The sequence below is a fragment of the Canis lupus genome, chromosome 35 (assembly GCF_048164855.1).
Source record: "Canis lupus baileyi chromosome 35, mCanLup2.hap1, whole genome shotgun sequence".
Taxonomy (NCBI): Eukaryota; Metazoa; Chordata; class Mammalia; order Carnivora; family Canidae; genus Canis; species Canis lupus.
This window is the reverse complement of record NC_132872.1, coordinates 29,266,141-29,284,314: the sequence shown is the minus strand read 5'-3', so window position 1 is coordinate 29,284,314 and position 18,174 is coordinate 29,266,141. Positions and strand designations below refer to the sequence as shown.

At 39.1% G+C, this 18,174-nt stretch overlaps 1 long non-coding RNA gene and 1 other non-coding gene across 3 annotated transcripts; one reads left to right on the top strand and one right to left on the bottom strand.

Annotated features, from left to right (window-relative positions):
• Positions 1 to 5,691: 5,691 nt before the first annotated feature.
• Positions 5,692 to 10,060, top strand: LOC140624736 (uncharacterized). 2 transcript variants are annotated; one of them, XR_012024219.1, is made up of 3 exons: positions 5,692 to 8,560; positions 9,053 to 9,206; positions 9,395 to 10,060. It is a non-coding gene; the product is annotated as an uncharacterized lncRNA (long non-coding RNA). The 2 variants fall into 2 exon arrangements; XR_012024218.1 differs by having other exon boundaries at positions 5,694 to 8,560; positions 9,053 to 9,144.
• Positions 10,061 to 13,513: 3,453 nt separating this feature from the next.
• LOC140625252 (U6 spliceosomal RNA) lies at positions 13,514 to 13,620 on the bottom strand. Its single transcript, XR_012024611.1, has one exon. It is a non-coding gene; the product is annotated as a U6 spliceosomal RNA (small nuclear RNA).
• Between the last annotated feature and the right edge of the window lie 4,554 nt (positions 13,621 to 18,174).

Below are 18,174 nucleotides of genomic sequence, written 5' to 3'. Positions count from 1 at the left end.
TTTACTTTAAAATATTAGCTCTAAACTGAGTTTCTGCTGATGACATATCTAAGAGGAGATTACCTATAGGCAGGTGATAATGAAGGGCCAAAGAGTAAGAATTTAGAAGCTGAAGTTGAAAGGTAGAAAGCAACTGCTAAAATCACTCATATGGAGGAGTTGTCATTTTGGATGAATATGTGTAGAGCTAGAGACTGGAAGTCAGATTGTCAATGTTAAGGTGTCCATCATTTGTATGTTAGAAAGAAAAAAATGGCAACAAAAAGAGTCAAAGAAATAAGGTAGAGGAAAAATTAGAGAAAATGTTTATGGAAATTGAAGGAGCTAAGAATTTATTTTGAGACTATAGCAATTGTTCAATGATAGAAGAAAAATAAAACAGGACAAAAATCAGAAATAAATAGTGAATAATCTCACAAGGAATCACTGTTCTTTTTGGAAAACTATTAATGATTTGGCCATAATTTAAGTCAGACTTGGAAAAAAAAAATAAGTCAGACTTGGGATTAGAGATAAAATGAGTGAAGAATGGAGGCAGTAGTCATTGCACACATTTTGAATAATTTTTCTGGTAAATGTGAAGAAAAATGATGGCTTTGTAAAGAGCACTTACAAAGTTTCCTACAATGAAAAAGACAACTCCTCAAAATATCAACTAATCACCTATCTTCAACTTCATTTCTCTGAGAGACATCAATACCAGAAATTTTAAAATTAAAACATCAAACACTTTTGTCACCTATATAATTCCTTTTTAAGTTATGTATTTTAGATATCTCTTTGAAATTATGTAGTTCTTATGATGGCTAAAGATAATAGATGTTACCGAAAGATACAAAAATTCATTTTAATAGCTTATTAAAATTATGAACACATGTAAGCATTTTCAAAATAGACAAATAAAAGCTGAAATATGTAATTAACTGTGAATTGAGTTATCGATGCTCAGACAGCATAACTGATTCAATGAAACATGGCTCCATGCACTTCACATTTGTGAGTTTATTACACTTATTACAAACTAATTAGCATTGCAATGTAATAGTACAACCTAAGGGGCTGGCTTGTCTTCGGTAGTTCTGAAAGTAATGGAGGTTGAAAGCTTGTCTATTCTGGTAAATAGTCCTCCTCACTCATGAGGTATCTTACTACAATACATGAAATAAGAACATGATGCAGTATAAACTTGAACACTTAGAAAAATGTGAGATGAAAATATTGAAAGGTTTTAAAAACAAAGCTTAGGAGGTGTCAAGTCATGTCTCTATCAGTGAAGTGAGTATACAACTAGAAACACACAACTAAACAATCCCTATCTTCACCCCATGCCACTATAGGAGGTGATGGCCTTTCTCCTAGAATCAGTTGCTATCTACAGTCTTCCAATTACAGAGGTATTGTTGTATAGTAGTTGATTGGGACCCTATTATCTCAATTCAAATCCCACCTGCACTACTTCCTCATTGTGTGGCTTAACCACTTTTTAAAATCTCTCTGTGCCACAGTTTCCCCAACATTGAAAGGATATGTAGTAATGATCCCTTTATCATAGGTAAGTGGTAAGGAGTGATGATGTAAAAGCATTTAAAACAGACTCCGGCATTTGGATAGCCATGCAGAAGAATGAGATGGGAACACTTTCTTACATCATACACAAAAAATAGACTCCAAATGGATGAAAGACTTAATGTGAGATAGGAAACTATCAAAATCCCAGAGGAAAATGCAGGTAGCTACCTCTTTGACCTCAGCTGCAGCAACTTCTTTCTAGAGATGTCTCCAAAGGCAAGGCAGACAAAGACAAAAATGAACTATTGGGACTTCATCAAGACAAAAAGCTTCTGCACAGCAAAGGAAACAGTCAACAAAACTAAAAGACAACCTACAGAATGGGAGAAGATATTTGTAAATGTCTTATCAGATAAAGGGCTAATATTCAAAATCTATGAAGAACTTATCAAACCCAACACCCAAAAGCCAAAAAATCTAGTCAAGAAATGGGCAGGAGACACAAACAGACATTTCTTGAAGGAAGACATACTCATGGCCAACACGCACGTGAAAAAATGGTCAACATCACTCACCATCAGGGAAACGCAAATCAAAGCCACCATAAGATATCCCCTCACACCCATCAGGATGGCTAAAATTAACAAGTCAGGAAACAATGGATGTTGGCAAGGATGCAGAGAAAGGAGAACCCTCTTACAATGTTGGTGGGAACGCAAGCTGGTGCAACCACTCTGGAGAACAGTGTGGAGGTTCCTCAAGAAGTTGAAGTTAGAACCACCCTATGACCCAGCAATTGCACTACTAGGTATTGACCCAAAAGATACAAACATGGTGATCTAGAGGGGCACCTGCACTCCAGTGTTTATAGACCAATGTCCACAATAGCCAAAATATGTAAAAAGCCCAGATATCCATTTGACAGATGAGTGAATAAAGAAGATGTGGCATAGGGATCCCTGGGTGGCACAGCGGTTTAGCACCTGCCTTTGGCCCAGGGCACGATCCTGGAGACCCGGGATCAAATCCCACGTCGGCCTCCTGGTGCATGAAGCCTGCTTCTCCCTCTGCCTATGTCTCTGCCTCTCTCTCTCTCTCTCTCTCTCTGTGACTATCATAAATAAATAAAAATTTAAAAAAAAGAAGATGTGGCATATATACACAATGGAATAGTACTCAGCCATCCAAAAGAGTGAATTCTTGCCATTTGCAATGATATGGATAGAGCTAGAGTGTACTATGCTAAGGGAAATAAGTCAGCCAGAGAAAGACAAATATCATATGATCTCACTCATATGTGGAATTTAAGAAACAAAACAGATGAATGTAGGGGAAGGAAGGAAAAATGAAATAAGATGAAAACAGAGAGGAAGGCAAACCATAAGAGACTCTTAGCTATAGGAGACAGACAGGGTTGCTGGAAGGGAGGTGAGTGAGGGGACAGGATAATTGGTGATAGGCATTAAGGAGGACACGTGATGTCATGAGCACTGGGTGTTATGTGCAACTGATGCATCGCTAAACTCTGCCTCTGAAACTAATAATACATTATATGTTAACTAAACTGAATTTAAATAAATATTTAAAAAGAGCTTTAAAAATTAGTAAAAGAAACCAGTTTGGCATACAGTAAGTGCTAGATACTAGCTTCTATTTATATTACTTGACTTGGGTCTTTGTATATTTAAATGGAGGTCTAAGCTTATAGTTAAGGGCTAGAAAAGTATACTGCTCTTCATGATAAGATCTAAGCATTTGTGTGTTGTTATTAAGAGAAAGAGAGAGAAAAGAGGGAAGTAATAGAAATAAACAAGGAGATGGGGTCAAAAACATATGAGGACACTCTAATTCAAGAGGGAGAGTATTTGAGGTGTCTTTTATTAGATTATATCCCTCAGAAGAGGATTATTTAACGACTTTTCAATATAGAATTTTTTAAACATACAAAGAGAAAAGAGTATGATGAATCTCGTCCCCGTCCCCCTGCCACTGCCAATGTACCTCTCTCTATTTCCCATGCTGCTAATTGTTTCATCTATACATCTCTGCTCCTCCCTCCTTCCAGCTGTATTATTTTAAACCAAATCTCATCATCAGATCATTTCATCTCTAAAAATTAGGTCTCTTGATATATATAATGACCACAAGGTAACAAAACATAATTCCTTGGCATCACTGAATATTCAGTCAGTGTTCAAATTTCTGTTTCTCACATGAGTATGGATATTTTTGCATGCAATTTAAAATAGTTTACCTTGTTAAGACGGAAATCATATTTCCTCTCAGGCTTTCAGGGAAATTTGTTACCTACATAAGCTTGCTTTGCATGTGTATGTGTGTCTGTTGGGATAGGAGCGGATGGTCTAGATGGAAGTGGTATGAAGTAGAAAGCACCGTGCGTGCATTTGGGCAATGACAGCAGTTGGATGTTATACTGAATTAATCCTTCAGAAGATTAATCTGGTTCAAAACCAGAGATGAAAGATTCATTCATTCAATGATTATGTACTGAGCACTTTCTATATATCAAGTCTATGTGGAGGCCTTAGGAATCCAGCAATTTGGGGGTTGTATAAATCCTAACAAAAATCCCTTGGAATAAGATTCAAACAACGTCGTATCTATCTTACAGAGCAGAATTTCCCCAACTGGCATATGGATCGCCAATGCTTTTGAAAAAAGTAACATTATACTGGCTGAAGGAGTATCAACACAAGAGAGGAGAACGGACCATCAGAGTAAATCTGTAAATACTTGCAAGAGAAAAAAGAATATTTGCAAGAGTGTCCTGGTTACTCTCAGTGACTCTAAGAACATAACCCTATAAAAGATGGGACATGTCTATAGCCATACAGGACTATGATTCAAACTAAAGTAAGATATCTGAGCTTACTTTGCTTTGAGTAAATCTCTCATCTTCCCAGTTGAATGCATGCCTTTCTCAGATACAAGTAAACGGGGGAGGGGGGAAACAAAGTTGATATTTTGGATATCCTTGGCTGGTCCTTTTGTATGTAGATCTCTTGCAAATGTTTAAATAATGCCATATCAAAGAAACTTTGAATCTTTCTCTTTTAGAGATAAATTTCATCATTGTCTTGTCCTGAGATTTTATTTATTTATTTATTAAGATTTCATTTATTTGTTTGAGAGAGAGGGAGCCCAGGGGTGTGGTGGGGGGACAAGGACAAGCAGACTCCCTGCTGAGTGAAGAGCCTGACATGGGGCTGGATTCCAGGACCCTGAGATCTCGAGCTGAGGCAAAGGCAGACACTTAACCCACTGAGCCACCCAGGTGCCCCATCATTAGGTTTTATTTTAAAAATTGCCTTTTTCTGTAGAATAGTCAATTACAATTTTTTTAGTTGGTATTTACAGAGCACCAGGAACCAGCAGGGCCTTGTGGTAGTTATGGTGTCAGGTGTAGACTTGTTTAAATATTATTCCTGCCTCAGAGAGGATAATACTTGGAGAGACAAGTTTTAATTTATATGATTGAGGGCATCATCTACTAAATATCATTTGATGACTGAGTATAAACTAAGATTTATAAGAATAGAGAGAAGAGAATCTGAAAGGAAACGTGAAAGACTGAAAAAAATTGAGATTCTAATTGGCAGTAATGGCATAATTTACTTTTGCTGCCATAACACATTGTTGTAAATTTTGTGACTAAAAACAACACAAATTTATTATTTTATACTTTGAAGTCCAAAATGGTCTCATTGGACTAAAATCAACTTGTCAGCAAGACTACATTCCCTTTGGAGGCTCTAGGGCAGGAATAATTCCCATTGAAATAATCCCATCTCCTTAAGTACAGATGGAACCTATAATTTGCTTCTAACTGAAGAAAAACTGGAAAGAATCCACCTTCCAAGATCATTCCCCTTGTGGGCAAAATTGAGTTCTTTGCTGTTGTTGGGCTAAGGTCCTCATTTTCTTGCTTGCTCTCAGCCAGAGCCTGGTCTTTGTTCCTAGAGGCTGGCCTCAGGTTTTTTTTTTTTTTTTTTTTTTTTTTTTTTTTTTTTTTAATGGCCTGACCCACCTTCAAACCACCAATGGGGTGTGGAAGTCCCTCCTTATGTTTCCACCTTGCTTCTTTTTCTACTGTCTGACAGAGAAAACTTTGTTTTTAACAGGGCCTGTGTGCTTTAAATCAGGTGTATATGGATGGTCTTCCTATCTTGAAGCAAACGTGTGCTGTATAAAATAACACTCACAGAAGTGATCTCCACCAAGACAAGAGATTAGGACATGGAATCTTGGGAGCCATTCTTAGAATTCTGGCTCAAAAGTCTGAATTTATAATTTAGACTCCATCTTAACATACTGGTGAGAGCCTCCTCCTGGCCTTGAAGAAGCCAACAGCCACATTGTGAACTGCCTATGGAGAGGGACATATGGCAGAGAACCACAGGCAGCCTCTAGGAGCTGAGGACAGCCTTCAGTGAACAGTCATTAATAAGTTAGAACTCAGACCTCTAACTACAACCTCAAGAATCTAAATTCTGCCAACAACTGTACAGGCTTAGAAGAGGACCCTGAGCTTCTGAAAGGAAGATAGCCTGGTTGACATTTTGATTTCAATCCTACAAGATCCTGAGCAGAGGACCCAGCTACTCCTGAGCCACAGAAACTCTGAGATGGCACAAGATAGTAAATGTGTTTTGTTTGGAGCAACTGTGTTGTGGTGATTTGTTCCCCAGCAACAGAAAACTAATACATGGGGCTCGCCTTTGTAGATCTTGATTCAGAAAGTCTGGGATCAGAACTCAAAGTCTGTAATTTAACAAATAATCCAGGGGAATTTGATGCACATGGTCTCTTCCCTAGTTTGAGAAACCCTGAATTACTTCTCATAATTTTCATCTTTCATTAAGATGTAGGAAAAGCTCAGCATTGTGATTTTGTGCCCGGGAGAACTGCATGTAGCCAGAGTTTTCATTCCTTCATTTCCTTCAGGAGAACATTACTCACTGAAAGGAGCTTAAAATCTGTAATAACCTGAGAAAGACCCCAGAGCTAGAGAATCTACAACATCCATGGCACTCGAGACATAAAACAGCTTGTTCCTTCCGAAGATTGGGTAATTCAATCATCTTCCAGAAGGCCACCAGCAGGAGAATGATAGAAATGACATATTTGCTGTTCATGGAAGAAAAAAAATGTAATTGGAAGGAAATAAGACAAGATGTTCGCAGATAAAGGAGGAACTATCTGCTGGTTTAAAAAATTGTGTGCTAGTTTACTCATCTGCCAACAATAAATTTCTATTTTCATCTTCACAATTGAAGCTTGGTTAGAATTAAATGCAAAGAGATTTTGCATTCAGCAGGGCAGACTTTTTTTAATGCCTCGAGATGGATCTATAAAGAATAAAGGTTAGTCACTTTAGCAGAACAAGGACCTGTTTATCACTTCACAAACCTAATAACTGATTTCCTAAGAAATAGTGGTGAGCACTGGGGCTGCCGCTACTACTCTAGCACATACATTTCGGCATTTAGGAGCAAATTCGATTTTGTGATTAGCAAGCAAACTGCCTCGCCTGTGCTTATTGGACTATATATTTTTGAAGTGGCTTTGGGGCTTTGGTCTGTAAAGTCTTTTATAGGCTATATTAATCACATTTTTTAACTCAAAGTATACTTTGACATCACTGAGGAATCGATATAGCTAATTCTGTGTGGAGGGCAATGTCTAGTGGCATGTTTACAAATCATATAAATATTGGGTAGGAAGGATCAAGCTGTCAAATTTACATGTTCATTGAAACAGGAACACGAAAAGTTTTCTATATGTCACTCACATCACTTGGAATGAGAACCTCAGATTGAAGTATTCCTTTAAGAAATAAAATTTCACAGTTGACGAAAGGCAGAGAAAAGGACTTATAGCCCTACTATAGCCTTTGAGGGGTAAAGACAAGGGGGTTGATTGAAAAATAACATTTTACTGAAAATAACTGAGAAGCTTTTACTGAAATAGGTTTGCAGTATTTGTAAAATGCATTAGAATGGCTCTTTAGGATTTACCAAACAAGATCCTAAAAACCTGAACTGTGACAGGAGACACTGTTCTAGGGTTTGGCCAACTGAACCCAATGTTGCATAGTCAATAAGCTAAGAATGGTTTTCACATTTTTAAAAGATTGAAATAGACTATCCAGCAGAAACGGGGTGTGGCCTACAAAGTCTAACCCTTTACTGAAAAATAGTTTGCTGATATCTGCTCTAGAACTAGGTGGGATGATCACTGAGAGCCGCGTGGCTAGGTATGAACTTTGAAAAGATCTCTCTCACCAGGAGTGCTCTCAGGGTTTCCATTATAAAGTCCTACCAGCTGGGTGCCTCACACAGCAGAAATTCATTTTCTCACAGTTCTGGAGGCTAGAAGGACAAAATCAAGGTATTGGCAAGGTTGTTTGTTTTGGAGATCGGCTTGAGGAGGGTCCATTCTAAGCCTTTCTCCTTGGCTTACATAGAGAGCTATCATCTCCCTGGATCTCTTCACTTTGTCTTCCTGCTGTACTCGTCTTGGGTCCACATTTCCCATTTCCCACCAATCATCTTGGATTGAGGACTCACCCTAATGACCTCATTTTAACTCAACTGCCTCCACAAAGATCTCATCTCCAGATAAGGCCCCATTCTGAGGGCCTGGGGGTTCGGACGTTAATATGTGAATCTGGGGAGGGAGGCTACAATTCAACCCAAAACAGTAGAATTCTCTAATATCCTCCACATCACTCAAATACAATTTTAATTTGAAAGAGGCCTAAATAGGTTATATGGTTTGCCCAAGGCCAAATGTCTAATGCTCACAGAAATAGGATGCGAATCCAGAATTTATTGCCCCAAGTATACTTTCCATTTCTTTCAATTGCCCTAAGGAACAAAATAACAACCATTAAAAATTAACAACATTACTCATCAGTTATTCAACTCTATAAATACGTGTGTTGTATGAACTGCCTGCTTATACGAGCAAGTCCCATCCCTCTGTATAAGGGGAGATCAAGTGTTTGGGCAGATATTTATAATAAAAGGTAAGAGGGGAATGTCATTACAAAATATCAGTAACTCACAAAAGAAGAGATTTTATTTCCTTCAAAAGCACACTTTTCGTTCAAGTGGTCTGCGTCTTATGATGTGTGTCACCTCAAGATTCTGTTAAGATAGACATTTCCTCTCTTCACACTCTGGAACCAGAACTTTGAAAGCCACTGCCAGTTAGCATCTATCTTTCTGGGTATCTTTTCTAGTAACGGGTGGAAGGATTCTTTAGATAAGAACCTTGGAAAAAGAATAGGAAAGAAAAATAGTTGATGGGATGAGCACTGGGTGTTACACTATATGTTGGCAAATCGAACTTCGATAAAAAAAAGAGAAAAAAAGAAAAGAAAAAAAGTTAAGAATGGAATGTGCAGCATGCGATGAGGGGTGTAGGGCAAACATTGATAGGAGCTCATGCAGCAAAGTAAAATTAACATGCGCAGTGACATTTGGCTATTAATTTCTATTCTTGTCTTATATTTCAGGACTCTAGTCCCCGGGTGGCCCAATTCAAAGAGACTGGTTTGGCTGTTTGTCTGCTGCGATGGCTGTTGTTCTCGCCAATGTGATATTCTGGGTCTGGTTCTTGGAGTCTGCTTTCCTCTGATCTCCTTAATTTACTCTCTCGTCTATTAGATGGTCATTTTCTTTTATTAAACAGCTTAACGTGATTATAAGGGAATTCTCAGGATCACTTTAAACAATTTCTTTTATTTATTATTTATTTTTTAGCTTTTTTATTTTTATTGTTTTACTTTAAACAGTTTCTAAAGGTTTCCCCTGCCTGTGTTCTCTGCTGAACCTACCCGGCGTGCTTCCTTCCCCAGGACGTGGTCTCTGCAAAATGCTGGGCTCCTGCGTCCGTTGCCGGCTCTGTGCGGAGGGCCCCTGGCTGAGCTTTATGGAGCTACTCGGGAAAAGGATTTTCGTGGCTCCCTGATTTTGGCAAGAAGAGAACAGCTTCCGAGATGAATCTAAACTGAGAAGGTTTCTTCCAATGCACAGATGTCATTGATCTACTTATATTTCCTGTGATAAAATATTGAATGTCTCCTGCTCGCTGCCAGCGCCTAGAATCTGATTCTTGAACCACGGCCTGCCTAGCACCCAACTGTGAACCTAAGTTCATCATCCTTTTAAGCACATTATCTAATTAGAGGCCAGAGAAAAACACAAAGTGGCTGTTCCAAACCAGTTTGACCGGCCTTCTCTCTGTGCTGTGGTTTAGCCCCAGTGACAAATATTAGCCTTTTTCCAGCTAAGCTTCACGGAGTCGCAGGTATCTGGACAATTTAAGCCAAATACTTAGGCTGAATTATACAACCCGGATTTTGTAGCTTCGGTCCAAACTCTACTAAGAAAGCTCAGAGTCCATTACTTTGCAGATATTTTTTAGGGATTTTTCTTTTTGGTCTGAGTAAATGCACATTTCTGTACACAGGGAAACATTTCCTCATTGCTCCTCCTCTTTTCTATCTCAATGAAAAATTAAAGTGATTTGCTTAAAAATATGTTAGTTTTGCATGAAACATTGCTTTAGCCATATTTGTATATAATTTGTGTATATAATCTATGCATGCTTGCAGTGACTTACACTAATTACTATGCCTTGTTTTTTTGAAATTAGGGAATCAACAATATAAAATAAAAGCGTGCACATAGTGCTATCTTGCACTTACGCCCTAGATCTGGGCATTCTGCTCATCAGAACTCTAGAAGAGCTGAGCTCTTCCCTCCTGGAAGGACATGGCTAAAGCTGGATAGAGCATGCAAGTAAGAGGAGTGTGAGACTTCTCTGGGCGACAATGTGCCATTCACAGAGCCCGCCCCCCAAAGCCTAGGAAACCCATGGCAGTTCTGAGGATAACGTGGTGGATTCTCTAGCTCCAGACCCTTCAGAGCAGAAGAAGGAGCTTTTGAGGCTCGAGGTCCACTGTCATATTGGGGCTATCATGTGGGGCTGAGGGAGGGCTTGCTTCCCCCCACCTGGCCAAACACGTGAGTGGCTACAACAGGTAGCTACATCTGTCTGGAAATGCTGATCATGCTTCCCCGAGAACCCCCAAATCTTAACTGAGTGCCGTTGGGTGGGGCCCAGAGATTTCCTTCTTCAACAAGCATTCAGATGAACCTTCCTCTGAGAAACCAAATAGAGAAGGCAACAACTTTTAATATTATCTCCTTATTTACATAAGTGGGAAGAATTATTTTGCTGCTAAATAGGAAAAAATAATTTAAGATAATAAATAACCCTGTTAAATAACCCCTCTATCTCTCCCACTATATTACATTGGGTATAAAAATTATTTTTATTTTTTAATTACTGATTAATTTAAAAAAATTTAAAAAATTGACAAAAGCTATTTTGTCAATTCTGTGGAGGCATATGTATAATTATTATCTACAAAAATCTCGTCCTATTTTCAGTGTACAATTTTATGAGTTTTGACAAATATGTACACCCGTGAAACCACTACCGCAGTCAAGAAATAAAACATGTCTCTTACTCTGAAGGGTTTCCTCATGCCCTTTACATTTTCCCTCCGGATGCTTTTGTCCCCAGAGACCTGCTGATCGGCTCCTTTCCTTTCTCACGTGCTTATTGGTCATTCTCAGGTTCCTTTTGTCAAGTGTCTTTTCAAATCTTTCTCCATTTTCTATTGGATTATCTTGTTATTATTATTGAGTTTAAAATTTCTTTGTATTATTCCGGATCCGAGTTCTTTGTCAGTTATTCAAGTTGAGGATATTTTCTCCCAGTCTGTGGATTACCTCTTCATTTTCTTAATAGTTATCTTTCAAAGAGAAAACACTTTTAATTTTGTTAAAGTTAAAGTAGTGCCACATTAGGGGCTCAGCATTGGTGTCGGATGGTGGCGGATGGGACAGTCAGAGTCAGCAGTAGCTAGGTGGGCCCTGCTCAGTGGGAGTCTCTGCGAGCAGACCCATGTATGGCCTCTGTCCCCACCCCGGCGGCCACTTCTATCAGGTGCTCATCCTGCCAGTCCTGGAGCAGCCAGGAGGGAGGCAGGTAGCACCAACTGGCCTAGACATTTTGTCTACTTGTTTGGGTGGTGCCTCTTCCACACAGGGTAATTTTTTAGCAATAGACTAAAATACACTGTGATATAAACATCTTCATACACTTTGCCCCTTTTCATCTCTCCATCTTGTCTCCAGGACTTGCTAGTCTTCAATCTTCTAGCTTTTTTCTTTTTACTTCTGATCATTTGTCTCACTCTTGGTGACTGCCCAGGCATCTCTGTCTCTTCTCGCCTTGAGCCACCTCTCTTTTCATATCAAGTAGATGTCTCAGTGCACTCTTCACTCCTCTGCCCATAGAGAACATTTCCCTCTCCCACTGTCTTCTGTTATAGACCTGAATTATAATCCCACTAGTGTCTGCTTACTGGCTTGCATGCATATCTAAAGTCCACGGTCAGGTTTTTCTTCCTCCAGTTGTTCTAATGGGACCTCTTATATTACAGGATCATAAGTGCAAGTCAGAGAATGGTGTTGGTGCAACTGTGGTGAGTGACAAGGACATTTGTGCCATCTGTTCTTGGAGCTTACTTACATCTGGTCCTGTTCAGGATCTATCCCAAATACACCTTTTCCTTCTCCTTAAGGATTGCTATTGGGCCCATCTCGCTTTATGAATTGATGCATCCAAAAGAACACAACTCATACTGAGCAGTTTCAGATGTATAATCATGTAATGACCATGGTCATGGTTTGTCTTTACTACAGCCTAGTGACATGGCACATCATCCTATACATGACTTTATTTCAGGATGATTCTCCCACTGGCTTTTGCCAAAAACTCCACATTCTTTCCCCACAAATACCATAGGGTCCACCAGACCATGGATACATGTATGGTCCTCACCGTAGGGCTGATTGAAATTAACCTAGACTCCCTGTAGAGCTCGCTCCTGCTCCAGGTCCCACTCAAAGCTGACAAACATGTATCACCAGGACTGAAGTTAGAGAAGTATTCTTAGTTATCAACTATTTTGCCTCCAGACTTCAAAAAAGACACTAGACACTGCTGATGCAAGATGCAGCATTTTTGGGACACCTGGGTGGCTCAGTGGTTGAGCATCTGCCTTTGGCTCAGGTTGTGATCCTGGGGTCATGCAGGAACTTGATGGGTTCAAGTTCCACATCTGGCTCCCACAGGGAGCCTGCTTCTCCCTCTGCCTGTGTCTCTGTGTCTCTCATGAGTAAATAAATAAATAAATAAATAAATAAATAAATAAAATCTTTTTAAAAATGCTGGATTTTTCTTTTGCCTTATAGATAATATCCTGATAACTCTCTGACCATTAGATCCATGGAATCTTCACTAAAGTGATAGTTCCTGAGTCTTTGTAAGGTTTGTCTCTTTTCTACTCTAACACATATGTCTTGTCAAAGCCCCCAGTGTACTAGCCAACTCTTGTTCATGCTGTTTGGTCAAGATAATATCAATGATGTCATATAGCATCAGTGTAATGTTCTGGGAGATGTCCTGGCAGTACAGATTTCTTTGGACTCTATTATGGCAAAGTGGGAAAGTTGCTGTAGATATAAGGGAAAACTGTAAATGAATACTATCATTAGTTCTGTGTGAATATAAACTGTTTCCAGCCTTTTCTCTTAATCACAGTGAAAAGGAATGCATTCACCAAGTCCACGATCATAAGCTATGTACCTTTATTAATTCACCCTAACAACTGTATCGTGTTTGACATAGCAATTGATTTGGGGGCAAATAATTATTTAAGCCTACAGTATTTAGTCATTCACCAGGATCCCACAGATTCTGCAGGGGTCAGTGTGGTAGGATTAGGTGGAGGTAAGATAGAAACCTCCAGATGTGCATCTTAAGGGACCCGGAGAGTGGTACCAATCTCCTCCATCTCCCTTGAAATAGGATATTGGTTTTATTTATTTATTTATTTTTAAATATGGAACGCTTCACGAATTTGCGTGTCATCCTTGCGCAGGGGCCATGCTAATCTTCTCTGTATCATTCCAATTTTAGTATATGTGCTGCCAAAGCGAGCACAGGATATTGGTTTTAGTTTAATATTTTGGCCGGTAGTAGGTTTCAGATGTTTCCACTTGGCCCTTTCCACTATGAAAGGTCTTACCTTATAGGTCAGTAATGTATCGGTGGATTTTACTTCAACAGCAAAGTACCATAATTTTAATTATGTACTTGGAGACTGGGGAAATGACCACTGGATGGGGATATATACCCAATGGGCCAACTCATATTTGGAGTTTAGTCATAATTCCATTTTATTATATGGTACCCATTATTAGATTCCATTCTATTTCTTTAAAAAATATTTATTTATTTATTTAAGATTTTATTTTTAAAGATGAGCCAAAGGCAGATGTTCAACTGCTGAGCCACCCAGGCATCTCTTCTTTAAGATCTTATTTATTTATTCATGAGAGACACACAGAGAGGCAGAGACACAGGCAGAGGGAGAAGCAGGCTTTCTGCGGGGAGCCCGATGAAGGACTCAATCCCAGGACCCCGGAATCCTGCCCTGAGCTGAAGGCAGACGCTCAACCACTGAGCCCCCCAGGCATCCCCATTAGCTCCCATTCTAAAAAGGGGCCACAATGATGTTTTGGATCTCTAGATATCAATAACCCTTTTCCAACAGTACTCAGAATGCTTGGGTGTTCTCCTTTCACAGTGTCGTCAAACTAGGTAAATGGTTTTAGGTTCCTTTGGGGAAGGACTGGGGAAATCACCACATCATATTAAATACTTATCACAATATCACATGAATTAATATATGTATTAATGTGTTCTAGGTTTGAAAATCAACTTAGGTCTGGGAACTTAGCAATGGATCATGACTTTATATTGGGACAACTGCTCTTAGATCCCTTCTCCTTCATTCTTGTCTTTTAAATTTTAGTACTGGATTTTAATCAACACTTTTGTTAAATATTGTCTAGTTTGCTGCTAGGGATGCCACCATGCTTTATTAACCATCTGTAAAGGGGGGTGCAGCCCACCTCAGTGCTCCTGTTACCTTACCTTACCTTACTTTATCATACTTACCTTACCTTAGGGTCTCCTGGCTACTTGCCATTAAGCACTAACCCCTGACCATATCATCCCCATGGATTTAATGAAGCCAGCACTGTGACTGCCTCTCCTTCCATCAGCCCTGGCCTGTGGAAGGGACTATACTGAACTTATTATTTATACTGGTCCTTCATTCACTAGAGCATGTATAGTGACCTTGATGAATGATCTGGGCCATTTGTTGCCTTCTTGGGGAGATATATCTGAAACATCTTCCAGAATAGGGAAAGATGGGCTGCCTTTGTCAGGTTTGAAGGATGGGGGAGCAGAGCACCTGCTGAGCCAATATGCTCAGGGGAGTTCATCCAGACGTCCCTGTGTCGTCTCAGAATCCCACATTACTCATAACCAGGACCCTGATTGTAACAAAACAGACCTGCCATGGCTGAGATTCAAACATCTCCGGAGCTTTGAAACTCTATCAGGTCTCTATCAGGTCAAAAAGTGAAGACTTTTTGATTATCTTTTTCAAAATGAACCGTATACTACTTGTCAGTGGTCTTCAGTTTCTCATGATCTCTCTTCAAGCCATCAATCCAAATTAAGAATAACCAGTCAACTTTCATTCTATGCATGGATTCCTCCATTTTCTGAATGCTTGGATCCCTAGAGCTGGACTGGCATTCCCTCTACTGGGATATTTTCCCATGTCACTATTAGTGAATGTTTTCACTGTTGTCTTGTGCCAGGGACTATCTGTACCTCATCTATCTTCTTTGTCCACTGTGCAGTGAGCCCTAAATTCAAGTTTTATTGTTTGTGTTCTTGGAGCACTCTCAATACCACTAGTGTTAGTTTGGGTCCTCTGAGAAGCAGGTGCTAAGACAGGATTGAACATTTAAGGATTTATTTGGGGGAAAAGCCTATAAGGGAAAAGGGTTTGGAGCCAGAGGAGGTGGTGGGTAAAACTAGGAGACCGTAATGCAACAATGAACCCTGTGACGTAGAGAAGAAAGAGTTGTACAGAAAGTCTCAGAGTGCCATACATTTCTAGGAATGTCTTGACCAGGCCCCCAGAGACTCCTTAAAGCAGTTACTCAACAGAGGAGTCTCACTTCTCACAGGAATGGACCTGTGTTCGTATCCCTGCCATACTCCATAATCTTGTGGGAGCAGCTGTGGGAAGCATGGTCTCAGTACAATTGCAGTGGCTTCAGAGTGCAGCAGCTGAGGCTGGTTGTCAATCAAGTTCACCGTAGCAGGAAATGGGAATGGTCTGCTTTTATGGCCATCATACACACTTATGGAAAAGCATATCTTGGCAAAAATAAACTTCAGTATGTGTAGAGATGTTAAATACATAAAAACAAACTTCATATTATTTTGTTTGAACATTATGTTCAGCTGCACATAGTCTAAAATTTGTTCAGTGATTCTGGAAGGTCATATTGATTTGCTAAATAAGGCAAAAGAGACTTTGGAATGGCATTGTGGCCCATTTACTGGAAGACTTGGCATTGATTTTGGAAACTTAGAATGGTGTGTGCGTGAGAGGCAGAATTAGAGATTTTATGCCAATAGGTGAAGGTCAAATGGAGTTCAAGGATGAACTTCTTACGTAAGGACTTCAGGTCGAGGGGACGAGGAAATGGCAAGACAGGGCTTTATTATCTAATCTCCATATTAAGGTTGTAAACATGTCTCAAAACGTAAAATACTATCAACCGTAAAGTCCTAATGATCCCAGAAGGGAGCGTTTCTTTATGAAGGCTCTGCTCTCTTGATATCTCTGGCTCTGGTTCCTTGCTCTTGCTTTCCCATATCACTTTTTCTTCATGTCAATATGCTTTCCTATTTCTCTTTAAAAAAAAAGTCTCATTCTTTCTGTTCTTTCTCCTTTTTATTCTCTACTTCTTAGTCTATCCTTTCTTTTCTCCTTGCTCCTTTATATTTTTTCTCTCTTTGAAGATCATGATGATTGAACCATAGCATAATAATCACAATTAAGTGAGAAAGGAGGGATTGGCAAAGCTGACTAAAAACAAGCAATCAATCAAAAAAAATTATGGGAGAACTGGTAATTATAAATGAATTCAGTCTAATAAATTTTATTTCAGAGAGAAATATAAAAAAAAGAGCTAGTAAGCTTTAAGGAAGTCTGGATATGAATCAGATTTTAATTAGTTTCCCTATATTTTCGGGGAGCTCTTAGTGCTCTCCTGTCAATAAAGTCATCTGGAAGTATCTTTCTGTTCAAATTGTACCAACAGAGGAAAAGTTTATTGTTAACTGAGAATTTGTTTTTCCTTTGGGAGTCTGCTTCCAGACTATATGGAGCAATGAAAAAAAATTATATATTCTCTCATAATTACATTGTAAATCAAAGAAAAACCAAAGTTTGAAATGGAAAAAAAAGGACATTTTAAACATATTCTGAAGTACAGCTGATGATGTCTCAATAATACACAATGTGAGGAACATAGATAATGGATAATCCGAACTTCTAAAATTAACTTGTTTTGATAGAGCTCATCATTGATCTTCAGGTTTTACTAAACTCTGAGATATTATTGGTGGTTTTAATAGTTCGTATGAACTCCTCCCCATTCCAAATACATAAAAAACAACCTTTAATCAAATTCGTTTTAATATTAAAGTGGTTCCTACCCCATTTTTTTATCCTCTTCAGTATTGAGCACAGTGCCTTGGACCGGATTCCCCTCACTGAAACTGTGAGATGTCTATCTCCAGACAATTCACATGCAAAAACTTTTGGAAGCTGGTGCATTTAGTGATATCTCATTCAAAGTAGGCGGCTATTTAGGTATCTGAGAGTGGAAATTATTTTCTGACAATAACTGGGTATTTTTTGCCTAATGTTTGATATCTCCAGGGGCAAAGTGAAATGGAGGACTGAGGTCCTTCGGGGTTTTTCTAAGATAAGTCCTGAGTGTAGTTGAATGTGAAGCGAGGAGCCTCTTCGGCGAAGTCTTTCTCCTAAGGGAAGGGCAGTGTCTGATCTTTTGCACAAGAGCAAGGTTCTTACCTCCTTACTGTGCCAGTGGGGACACCAGCTGACTTGCATTTTCTCAATCTGTCACCAGTCCCTCTTGCTGTTACTGTTGCTGCTACAGTCTTTCAGTCTCCAGGACTTTGTATAGTTGGCCATGTCCATTGTCTGTCAATCCCAAGTTTGAAAGGTTCTTTCATTTGAGCTTTTAATTGTTGCCAGGTACTGTGTCAGAGGTAACTTAAGAATGTGCTTTTTAAGTCTCCTCTGTCAAATGCCACGTATATTAGCATTTGGATATTTTTTAAAGTAGTACACAGTGGATTCGAACAGCCTGTGGGGAGATCATTCAAAATGAACTTTGAAAGTGTTCTAGGTGTTTAAAAATTAGTTAAATGTATTTGAGAAACTGCTCAGGTCCTGCAATTGCTTCTCATTTATTGGATATTTTGGGATTTAATATGGAATTAGTTTCTGCTTAATTAAAACTGAGTTCTAACATTGTCAGTATAATGATTATGAAGATTTGTTTGAAGGTAAAAAATGAAAAAAAAATG